We start from the raw sequence: 12,253 nt of genomic DNA, 5'->3' as shown, positions 1-12,253 counted from the left end.
CAGACAAGGCCCTTCGCCCTTCCAGCCTTCATTGCCCCCTGTCTGCTGTGATTGCTGAAACAGACTAACACGGGGACCTCTGACACTATTTCTCCCTCCGTCAGTTCGGTGTCACTATCCTCGCCTACCTGCCCCATGGCTGTGGAAAACTGGGGAGCTGGGAGAATCCGAGTGAATGTCGCTAGGCGCAGTGACAACAGGAGCTTCCCTGACGTGTGGGGTTGTTACAGATGCTGGGGGGCGGAAGGGCAGGGTAGGGCCATGTTCTTCCAGCCTTCCATTGTGCCACTTTCCATGAGAGCCTCCTGCCAGCGCACATGGGGACAGGAGTCGGCGACTGCTCCTGTGGCCACTAGAGGGCGCTGCAGCCTCGCACTGCCTCATTGGCCTGTCAATCTGGATTAGTGATGCTCTGATCTGGTCCCATCCCGATTCGATGGGATAAACGGGGCCCAGCTGGGGAGCAGCTGGAATAGTCCATGTGACTGGTGCTTTGCTGTGTTTACACGAGTAAGGGGAGCGACTCCTTTAGCCCAGCCTGAAGCTAGTGTGTGAATCAAAGTGTCTCCTGTCTGGGTGCGAGGAGACACTGGGACGGGGGGAGAGGGGGTGACAAACAGGAGACGCTTTGGCTTTGCAACGAGACATTTTTGCAAAGAATTTTCATCCAACTGGATTTTCCTGGTTTCTGATCCAGGGTCTGTCCCCCGCAGTTTGCTCCAGTGTTCGCCAGCCCCCTTCCCTTCCCCAAAGAGAGAAGGGCTGTGTATAAAGTGACCCAGGATGGAGCGTATCAGGGGATGATACAAAATCAGGGATTTGGGGCAGAGAGGTAACTAAGCCATGGAAAGAAGAACTTGACCCGAGCTTGTCCCATGCCCTGCTCTGACTCTACCTCCCCCGGGAGAACACACCTAACCCACTGCCCTGGCAGCAGCAGCCTCTCGGAGCTGCCTGCCTGCCCCTAAAGTCAGGCACCTGGGCTCAGAGGTCACTTCCCAGAGGTCACATTCAGGGAGAGCGAGCGCTGGTGCATGGGAGCTGGGCCGTGCTGCACCTTATGGGCCTGGCTCTCCCCTGGGACGCTCTGGCCCTGATCCCAAAGCCGACGTGCTGTGGGGGAGGCGTGAGCACAGAGAATTGTAAAAGATGAGTGAGGTGCTTGGATGGGAGGTGTCTGATGGATGTTTCTGTGCAGAAGAGCGCAGCCCTGCTCCTCCCATCCAGGGTCTGTCCCCCGCAGTTTGCCCCAGTGGTCTCCAGCCTCCTTCCCCAAAGAGAGAAGGGGCTGTGTATAAGGTGAACCAAGCATAGAGTGTATCAGGGGATGATACAAAATCAGGGATTCGGAGCAGAGAGGTAACATACAAGCCAGTCAAACTACAAGGGGAATACTGATACAGAGTCATTCAGTGGGCTTGAAGCCTAGAGCCCACTGGGCAAACCCTGGCCCCGTCGGGTAAGTCAAGGTAAGGAGACCCCTGTCCAAAGATCTGATCTTGCGACTGATGGTGACTGCGGCTTGAAAGGTGCTCAGGACCTGCCCCCTATGGGCCCCACAGCGCCTTTGGGGAGGACAGCTGAGGAGCCCGTCGCTGTTATTCAGGGGGAAGGGAGCTGCAGAGGGCTCGGGGGGCAGGTGAGCTGGTGGGGAACGGGTGGGGTGTCTGCTCCTTCCCCCTCACAGGGCGGGTGGGGAGGAGTCTGAGGGACTGGGGCCGACAGCTGGGACTGGCGTCGCTCACGGGCTCCTCTGGGCGCGAAGCCTGAGGGGAGCGGAACTCTTGCCAAGGCGGGAAAATCTGGTTGGAGCCGGTTCCCCAACGGTCTCGGAATGTTCCAGAGGGGGAGGGGAAAGCCCGGAATGGAGCCCAGGGTGACAGACTCCATTTTGTTTGACGCAAAATCGCTGTTTTAACATTAAGATCGTTAACATATAGTCATAACCATGCCACACAATTCTATACATACCAGCCAATCAGCCCGTCATAAGACGGGATTTTCAGGTCTCTCCTCCACCTCAGTCTTCTCTCCTGAGCCTCCGGTCTCTCGCTCCGTCTCTCTCTCTCCTCCTCCTACTGCCTCCCCCCTCTCTCTCTCAGCTCTCCTCCGCCTCCTGCCTCTCTCTGTCTCTCTCTTTCTCTTCTCCTCCCCCTCCTGCCTCTCCCTTGGGGGACCACGGAGCCCAAACGGCCGCTTGCGCCACTTGCTTCCCCGCGGCGGCCTGGCTGAGCGGCGCAGAAGTCAGCCGAGCGCCACGGGGGGAGGCGAAGGAGGGCGGGGCGGTGACGTTCACGGCCGGTGGTGGGACCTGGAACTGCTGTCACGCTGCACGTCACCGCCCCGCCCCCCCTTCCCTTCCTGCTGTGGCGCTCGGCTAACTTCTACCTAATTAGGAAATATTGCGCATTTAGATGTCTGGTATTTTCTCAATTTGTTTCCCAGACAGAAACCTCAAATACCAGACTGTCTGGCTCAAAACTGGACAGCTGGCAACCCTCGCCTAGTGCGGGCGTGACCTGTGGGCCCGTGAGAAGGCGAATTGGATTTGTCTCCCAGGGAGGGAAGCACCTGGGTTAGGGCAGGTCCCTTCAGCTGAGCCTGTCCATTCTGTATCATTCTAGAGGACACCAAATGAAATTAATGGGTAACAGGTTTAAAACTAATAAAAGAAAGTTCTTCTTCACACAGCGTGTAGTCAACCTGTGGAACTCCTTGCCAGAGGAGGCTGTGAAGGCTAGGACTATAACAGAGTTTAAAGAGAAGCTAGATAATTTCATGGAGGTTAGGTCCATAAAAGGCTATTAGCCAGGGGATAAAATGGTGTCCTTGACCTCTGTTTGTCAGAGGCTGGAGAGAGATGGCAGGAGACAAATCGCTTGATCATTGTCTTCGGTCCACCCTCTCTGGGGCACCTGGTGCTAGCCACTGTCGGCAGACAGGCTACTGGGCTAGAAGGACTTTTGGTCTGACCCAGTACGGCCGTTCTTATGTTCTTATGTTATGTTCTTATTCTGCTGCTGGGGGGTGGCCCTGCATTTGTGTTGTTACAGGAGACTTAAGAGCTTGGCTCATCTAGGCAGTGCTAAGGGTTGCTGGGCCCAACCAGGCTCTGCAAATAGAAGGGGCTTGATTCTTAGCTGTTATATGGGACGCCCCCCCTCCTCTAACCATTAGTCCCCACTCCCCTGCAGAACCGGGATCAGAGTCAAACCTGCCTGGCCCCCAGCTTCCTTCTGCCCACTAGCCAGTGGCTGCACAAATCTGCGTCACGCCCCTTTCTAGGAGTCTGGCTGTTCTGCTCATAAGAAGCACACGGGATCTTTTTCCGGGGAAAAGGCAATATACCACATTTATTGAGAATACAGTAGAAAAACACTTTATCTGCTTTAGAAAGACAAGTCCCACCCCGGCCCAAAGTCTTGTGGTTGCTTAAGGTTACCAGTCTGTGGCTCACATTAACTTATTGGCCAGGCAAGTTAAATGTGAGAGGGAGGAGCGAGAACTTCTCTCAGTCTGGACCGACGCTCTGATGTTGACAAGACGAGACCCGGAGATTCGTCCAGGACGCTCCATCTTTTATTGGACTTTTCTCCCATTCAGGTCTATGCACTCACCATCTGTTCTGCTCAATATCTGTTTATCTGGGATTTATTCTTTACTCTGACGTCAGTATGTTGGTGTGTCCTCCCCAATGTTATTTCAAGGCTGTCTTGTTTGTAACAGAGCTTGCTTCTTAACACTCCAAGGCCGTCTGTGTGTATTGAGCCCAATTTATGGTACATTCACGCCTCTGAGTCTTCCAGTCCCCTCCTCTCTTCCACTGTCTGGACCCTGAAACTGTTGGACCTCCAAGTTGTTCTCTCTCCAAACACTCACATTCCATTCACTCCTGCATCCCCAGGAACTACACCATCATTTCACACATGGGAAAAGGGACACAATGGTTCACACGAAGGTATCAATCTAATTCCTAATTCAAAGCTTCTATTAGTACAAACTTTTAATTCATTCATTATAATTTCTTTATAACACACCCCATATTCTAATTACTCCTGAGAGCAACAGTGTGATCCCGCTGACTCACAAGGATCCCGCTGATCTCTTTCTGTCTTGACATCAGATACAGACAGAAGCAGTTTGCCTGATGCATCTTTACGAAGGGCTTAGGAGACTGTTTTTCCCTGCTCCCCGGAGAAGCGGCCAGCAGAGTTTGAGTTGTTTAACATTCACTCTCACACTACCCATTAAGCATATTACATAAAACATTATGAAACTCTGTTGTTTACATAACGACACGCCCACTGGCAGCTCAGGGGGCAGGGTATCTGTGGGGCATGAGTAAGTCCCTGGGTCTCTCCAGGCTGGTGACCCACTGGGGGCCCAGGATGGAATTTCTCTTGCTCCCCTTTTCTTTTGGACCTGGTTGATTTAATTCACAGGCTGACAAAAGACCCTTAGAACCAGGCGTTACAGTGTAAAGCTTCCATCCCCGCTCAGCTATGGTGCAAGGGGCAGCAGACCCAGATGTTCTCCATCACGCACGCTCCTTGCACGGTGCCAGCGCTCGTGTCACACATGGGCAGGTTTGCATGGCTGAGCAGGAGGCATTGAAGAGTCAAAGCCTCCAATACCAGGAAATGCCACTTATTGTTTCCCAGACACCCTTAACTCTGCCCCCGCATTCACATGCCTTATGACACCTTCCTTAATTGCATGATCAGTTTAATTTTATTTACATAAGTCACCAGCCACTTGAATCAAGGAAGGAAAAAAAGGAAAGAAAATCCTCATGGAAATAATAGTCAGTCAAAGCCTGAATATCTGACCCAGTGGTCTCTTAGCCCCCAGCCTGGTGCGCCCTCCCCAGGATGAAGGAGACCCCCCTCCCTCTCCACTGAGAAAAGGCCAAGCTGGAGCTGCAAGGCCTTGGGCCAGGCTGACAGTTTCAGGCTTTCCTCGGTTTTGCAGAAACCTCTGATGACTTTGACGACACGAGATTTAGACTGCAGATTAGTGACAAGGCAGGATGGAGGCAGGAAGAGATGAAATATAGTTGGCTTCCTGTAGCTCACCAGCTCAGATCCTTATCTGGGGCCTCTTCCTCGGTGAATATTTCAGACAGCCAGGGTGTATGCCCATGGGGGGGATCTGAGACCAGGGCGTGTGCCCATGGGATGGTAGCTGAGGCACGTGTCCAAGGGAGAGTCTGTGAGGCTGGGTGTGGGGGAACCAGCTGCAGGGGTGGATTGTGGGAGACCATAATCTGAGCCTGTTCTCCTGGGGGGGGTCACTGCGTCCCTCCCTGAGGACCACGCTCCCTGCCCCGTCACTCCAGTGACAGGCTGAGGTTCAGGCTATGGTGGCAGAAAGGGGGTGTGATGGCTGTGTAAAGGGTGGTTTTGGGAGCAGTGGCCGGGACGTCCTGCTTGGCCTGCAGCACCTGTCTGGTCCAGCTCGGCGTAGGTGACTCCCTCGGCACCGGGATCCGGCTTCTAAGGCTGGGAGGGGAGAGAGTCACTGCGTGTGTCAAGTGAAACCTTCCCCCCCACACACACACACTGCAGCCCCCAGAGCTGCAGAAATCAGGGAAGTCCCCCTCCCGCCACCAGCAGCACCTGCCCCCCATAGAATCCCGCTGGCCCCTGCAAAGCTCAGACCAACACGAAGGTTTGGGGAGTGCAGGGTGTGTTTGAGGGGTGCAGGGCCAGGCTCTGACTGAGTTCTGGGACTCCAGCCCCATCCTCACTACGGGGTGGGGTCCCCAGAGCTGAACTCAGCGCTGCTGTCTGTCCGTGGGGATGCAGGAGCCCAGGCAGGGCTGGGGGGCCAATGTCAACATGGCCTCTAGTGGGATCTGAGCTGGCCCATAAGAATGGCCACATTGGGGCAGACCAAAGGTGCATCCAGCCCCGTGTCCTGTCTGCCCACAGCGGCCAATGCCAGGTTCCCCAGAGGGAGTGAACAGAAACAGGGAATCAACTATTGATCCCTCCCTGTTACCCATTTCCAGCCCCTGGCAAACAGGCCCGGGACACCCTCCCTGCCCAGCCTGGCTAATAGCCATCGACGGACCCAACCTCCATGGATTTCTCTAGCTCTTTTGTGAACCCTGTTGAAGTCCTGGTCTCCATGTGAGGAAGTCGGGGGCTTGGGGGCTCAAAGGGGGCTGCAGGCAGGGGGCTCGGTGCCCCGGGGAGTTACTGGTTAAATGTGACAAGGGGGAGGAAGTTTGTTGCTGCAGAGAACAGCCCAGAACTGGAGCCCCGGCGTCTGGTGCCCTGGTGACCGGCCGGCCCTGCTCAGGGCACACAGCCGGGTCCGGCCAGACGACAGACCTCGGGCTGCAGAGGGGAGACCTCGGGGACCAGCCCAATAAAGCTCAATAAACCCCCCTGGTTTGTGCTGGCGGGGAGACTCTTTGGTCTGGGGAGCAGGTTTGCAGTACTCCCTCTGGGTGTGGAGGTCCTGGGGGTCCAGAGGGAGTGGACCCCCCCGAGGGGCTCACAGTGGAGGTAGGTGGCTGAAGGCCCTTAGAGGTGCCGTCCTGGAGGTGGAGGGGTGGACCCCCCCCAAGTGAGAGTAGGCCCCCGCAAGAGAGACTGCCGCACTGGAGTAGACCTCCCGAGTAAGGCCTGTCTCACTGCCGCTGGACTGAAGTGGGCTCTCCGAGAAGGGGCTACTGCACTGAGGGGGGGTCCTTCCCAGGGACCCACGAGCCAAGTGTGGGCACGACCTGTGAGCCATGACACTTCACAACATCCTCTGGCAAGGAGTTCCACAGGTTGACGCTGCGCTGAGCGAAGAAAAACTTCCTTTTGATTGTTTTAAACCTGCTGCCTATTCATTTCATCTGGTGACCCCTAGTTCTTAAGTAATGGGAACAAGTAAATAACTTTTCCATATTCACTTTCTCCATACTGATCAGGATTTCATAGACCTCTATCCTATCCCCTCTTAGTCTCTTTTTCTCTAAGCTGGAAAGTCCCAGTCTTTGTAATGTCTCTTCATAGGGCCCCGTTCCAAACCCCTCATCATTTTTGTTGCCCTTTTCTGAACTTTTTCCAATGCCATATATCTTTCTTGAGATGAGGTGACCACATCTGTCTGCAATATTGAAGATGTGGGCATCCCATGGATTTCTATAGAGGCAGTAAGATACTCGTTATTCTAAATGATGAGAATGTTATTTTTTCAGTGTGTGGGGGTGCATTGGCATGAGATGGGAAGGCGGGGAGCAGGGGGGCACTTACCAGGGCAACCTGCTGCTTCCCTTGGCCCACGAGGGCATCTGTGGAACAGAGATACCCCCCTGGTGAAGGTCTGGGCCCAGGTTAGGCCCTGGGTCCAGCCCCCCACCCCTCCATTAAGCCCTTTGCAGACTGGCCTGCCTGCTCCTCAGCACACCGGAGTGGGGCAGGGTCACTAGCCCCATGGGGAAACTGAGGCAAAGGCAGGTCACCCCCAAACATGCAGAATGAGCCAGGGCTGCACCCTACATTGACATGCCCCACAGGGGACACCCTGCCCCTCACATCACCCCCTCATGTCGAACTTACACACTGTGACTGCAGCCTCGGATTCCCTGCAGGGAGAGAGAGAGAAACAGTAACAGAGCACCTGGCTCTAACCACTAGGCCCCACTCCTCCCAGAGCAAGGGAGAAAACCCAGGAGTCCTAAGGTAGGTAGATGGGGGGCGAGGACAAAACTGGGATCTTACCTGCTCTGCCTCAATTCTGGTCCCTCCCCTGGCGAGACACAAAGCAGAATTGTCCATAAGTCTATGCAGGCCCCCCTATGCCAGCCCTGCCCCTCCGCCCCACAGGGCAGCTGGGAGGAGAGGTTCCTGTCCTGCTCTGCCAGGGGATCCCCCACCGCTCCAGCCAGTGAGCCAGGGTACCCCAGAGACAGGCTCAGCCCTGCCCCCCTGCACCACTACAGAGCCCCCCGCCCCACACTGTGCAGCACAGCGCCCCCTAGCACTGCCCATGGGTTCTGGGGCCAGCACTGAGAGCCAGGGGACATCGCCCCTTGCTGAGCCCCCTGCCCCACCCCTGGATTCCTGGCCTGTCTCCCATCCAAGCCCTGCCCAGGTTTAACCCTTCCCTCGCTGTGGCACTCACAGGATCGGGTGCGTCTGCGGCGGAGGAAGGCCAGGAGGAGGAGGACAAGGAGGAAGAGAAGGACGAGGAGGCCGGCAGCCCCCACAATAACCCCCGTGACGATGGAGCCGTTCAGATTTGTTCCTGATCCACCTAGGAAGCAGCAGGAGGCCGTGAATGGCTGGTTCGTTACCTGCTGCTCCATCCCCTGCCTCTCAAGCAATGGGGCTGGTGCAGGGGGAAGGAGCAGACGGGATTCTGGGTAGTAGTGGTCGGGAGGTTCACTGCCAATGGTAGGGGGCTGTCTTGGGGTGGACTGGATGGGAGAGGGGGATGTACCACAGGTGCCCTTTGAAGCCAGCTGGGCTCAGATCCTACAACCCAGATCCCTGGATCCTGACCCTGTCCTGGGGAATTCTGCACAGGGATCATTGGAGTGGGATGGGTTTAGTGGGGATGGGGCTTTTGGCTGGGGAGCGGCTTTGAAATTGGTGGGAGAACCATGCCCTGCTGAAGTGATCAGTAATGGAAGACATAACTGCGCTGTCTTTCCACTGGCCATCACTAGGTTCCAGAGTGAACAATGTGCGATAACTGTTCTCAGAGCATAGTTATTAATAGCTCACATTCATGCTGGAAGGACATAACAAGTGGGGTTCCCCAGGGGTCTGTTTTGGGGGCGGTTCTGTTCAATATCTTCATCAATGATTTAGATGATGGCATACGATTATTAGATGATGGTACGATTATTAAGTTTGCAGATGATACCAAGTACTGGGAGGGGTTGCAAGTGTTTTGGAGGAGGGGTCCTAATTCAAAATGATCTGGACAAACTGGAGAAATGGTCTGAGGTAAATAGAATGAGGTTCAATAAGGACAAATGCAAAGTCCTCCACTTAAGAAGGAACAAGCCATTTCACAAACGCAGAATGGGACGTGACTGTCTTGGAAGGAGTACCACAGAAAGGGATCTAGGAGTCATAGTGGATCACAAGTTAAATATGAGTCAACAGTGTGACACTATTGCAAAAAAAAAGCAAACGTGATTCTAGGAAGCATTAACAGGAGTGTTGTGAGCAAGACACGAGGAGTCATTCTTCTGCTCTACTCTGCACTGATTAGGCCTCAGTTGGAGTATTGTGTCCAGTTCTGGGCACCACATTTCAGGACAGACGTGGAGAAATTGGAGAAGGTCCAGAGAAGAGGAACCAAAACGATGAAAGGTCTAGAAAACATGAGCTATGAGGGAAGACTGAAAGAATTGGGCTTGTTTAGTTTAGAAAAGCGAAGACCGAGGGTATGTCTACACGACAGAGTTTGTTCAGAAAAGCGGCCGTTTTTCCTAAAAAACGTCACTTATATCCACTCTGCAATCGCATTCTTCCAAAAATAATCAAAAGAACAGAGGGGTTTTTCCGACATTGGTAAATCTCTTTCTATGAGGAAGAAGCCTTTTTCCGAAAGAGCTCTTTGGGAAAAGGGCGTGTGTGGACGGGGAAGAGGGAGTTTTTTCAAAAGAAGAGGGAAGAGGAAAAAGCCCAGCCGCTCCGTCCATAGTAATCCCAGCTTAAATGTGAGGTAGCGTCCTTTCAGTGTGGACGCTGTCTGTCGAAAAAGCAGATGGCTTTTTCAATGCGCATTGACAGTGTGGACGTGCTCTTTCGGAAGAAATTTTTTTGGAAGATCTCTTTCAGAAAAGCTTCTTCCAAAAGAAGCCAGCCGTCTAGACATAGCCTGAGAGGGGACATGAAAGCGGTTTTCAAGTTTCTAAAAGGGTGTTGTAAGGAGAAGGGAGAAAAATTGTTTTCCTTGGCCTCTGCGAACAGGCCAAGAAGCAATGGGTTACACGGCAGCAAGGGAGGTTTAGGATGGACATCGGGAAAAACTTCCTGCCTGTCAGGTGGATCAGCACGGGGATAAATTGCCTAGGGGGGTTGTGGAATCTCCATCCCTGGAGATGTTTAAGAGCAGGTTGACAGATACGTCTCCAGGATGGTCTAGTGGGTGCTTGGTCCTGCCGGGAGAGCAGGGGACTGGACTTGATGACCTCTCGAGGTCCCTTCCCGCTCCAATGCTCTCGGAGTCCATGATTCATTGGGAATGGGTGGGTTCAAGTGTTAACTTCATGTATATCTGGGTTGGAAGGTCACAGGGTCAAAGCCCTGCTTGGCAGCCCCCCCTCCACCCCCACGGAAGGGAATCCCTGCTTCTGAGCCGTTCCTCAGGCTCCCTGCCGACTCAGGCAGACAGACGGGATACATGGGGCTGTTATCCCCGGCTCCCCATGCCTCACACCCTTCTCTCAGGGGGATACACACTGGGTTTTGCCCCATGCTGGGGGCTCTCTGGGGCCCATTTGCAGCTCAGCATCCTAGTCTGTGCAGGGGGGTGCTCTCTTGGGACTAGCCCCTGCCAAACTAATCTGGCACCTGCCCAATAACATCCTCCCACTCATCATATGAAATGAGTCTGGGCGGGTCTCAGCCCAGACTGGGCATTGCTGGGCGTGGGGGGGGGGGGGAGGTTCTGCTCCCATCCCACTTAGCAGCTGTTCATGGCTCCCCCAGGGATCAGTTCCTCGTGTATCATGAACCTGATTTCCAGCCCTCAGCCCCAGTACCTGGCCCCGCGCTGGCTGGCTGGGTCTGGGCTGCTGTAGTTTCCAGCGGAGTCGGATCGGTTCCCTCTGCAGAAGCAGAACCATCGTCTGTGGGGAAATGGCGGGGTGGGGGTGAGAAAGCTGGAGCCCTCGTGTCTGTGGCTACTTACCCAGAGACCCCCCCATCTGACACTGGCGGCTCCTCCCCGGGCTGAGCCGCTTCCCTGGGGAGAGGACGGGACCCGGGGATTCGTTCCGGCTCCTCCCCCGGGATCTCAGGATGGGGAGGATCGGCCCAGCCAGACCCTCGGCCAGACACAGACCCTGCCTGGCGCCATGGAAACCGGAACCACAATCCCTAACGACTCGTGTCAATCGCCAGGAGCCCTGTCCTGGGCCAGCTGCCCCGCGTGCTCGGTGCTGTACGGACACAGGACACACGGACGGTCCCTGCCCAGCCGGGGGCCACTCCCCCCTGAGTCCCTGTGGGCCAGTCTGGGCGCGGTGTCCCTACTGCGGGGGAGGAGCCCCCCGTCCCCACAGAGCTCAGGGGAGCTTGGCTGCCCCACGGGCTGGGTCCCACCCGGGCGCTAATTCCCCCAGCCCAGACTGGCTCTGAGCTCCCCAGGGGGGTCGGGAACCACACGGGATTCGGCATTTGGGGCCCAGGTCTCACGCAGACACGGTCTGAGTCCGTCTGTCCGTCCCTCCCCAGACGTGCTCCCGTCCGGCCACCGCCCTGCGCTCCCGGGGCCCCACATCCCCACTGCCCCACGGCCGGGCGTCCCCAGGGTCTGTCCGTCCCCCCAGAAAGAAGAGCTGAGCCCGTCGGTTCTGTGCAGGGACCGGCCCCCTCCAAAGGCCTGAAGGGCCCCGAGGGCGTCTGAGCGGGAGCCCTGTGCCCGGGGGTGAATTGCTCCATTTCTCCCGCTCACCTTCTCCCTGCAGCGCCATCATGGGGGGATCCAGCTGCAAAGCCCCAGCCAGGTCGGTTCCTTCTGCGGGATTGAAACGAGCGTTGGCTGTGTTGGGGGAGGGGGAGACCGAGCACCCAGCCCCGGGAGAGCGGGGGGCAAAGAGCTGAAACGGTGACGGCGACTGGGCTGCTCGCCACAGGTCACAGTGTTTTTTATTGCTTTGAGGTCCAGCCTGGTAGAGGAAAACTGCAGCCCCCGACGCTGACCCCTGCACTGGGCAGTCATGGCTCCCCCAGGGCAACCCCCCCAATGGGTGCAGGGAGGTGGCAGGTTCAAGGGAGCTGAGCTGTGCAGGGGCAGGGGGATGGGGCATGAGACAGACCCCGGCCTGGCCACCGTGCCTGGCCACAGCCTGGAGTGTCAGCGATGGGGATTGTGCAGGGTCTGCCCTGGGATCCAGGGAACCACTTGAGATCTGTCCCTCTGGCTCCCAGCCACCTCCAGGGGCCAATATTTCCCCTCACCCAAATGTCAGGGGCTGGGCTTCCATCTGCTGGGAGCCTGGGCCCGGCTGGGGGTGGGGCTGGGAGCTGTGGGGCTGGGAAGGTCCCCTCACCTGCTACAATGGTGTGCA

General features: G+C 56.0%; 1 long non-coding RNA gene across 1 annotated transcript; it reads right to left on the bottom strand.

Moving 5' to 3' along the window:
* Window positions 1–3,310: 3,310 nt before the first annotated feature.
* LOC142825592 (uncharacterized) lies at window positions 3,311–11,652 on the bottom strand. Its single transcript, XR_012899974.1, has 6 exons — window positions 10,724–11,652; window positions 8,125–8,256; window positions 7,722–7,749; window positions 7,560–7,585; window positions 7,254–7,291; window positions 3,311–5,501 (listed from the first exon to the last, which is right to left on the bottom strand). It is a non-coding gene; the product is annotated as an uncharacterized LOC142825592 (long non-coding RNA).
* Between the last annotated feature and the right edge of the window lie 601 nt (window positions 11,653–12,253).

Source organism: Pelodiscus sinensis, unplaced genomic scaffold (genome assembly GCF_049634645.1).
Source record: "Pelodiscus sinensis isolate JC-2024 unplaced genomic scaffold, ASM4963464v1 ctg86, whole genome shotgun sequence".
Taxonomy (NCBI): domain Eukaryota; kingdom Metazoa; phylum Chordata; order Testudines; family Trionychidae; genus Pelodiscus; species Pelodiscus sinensis.
This window is presented reverse-complemented; position numbering and strand designations above follow the sequence as displayed.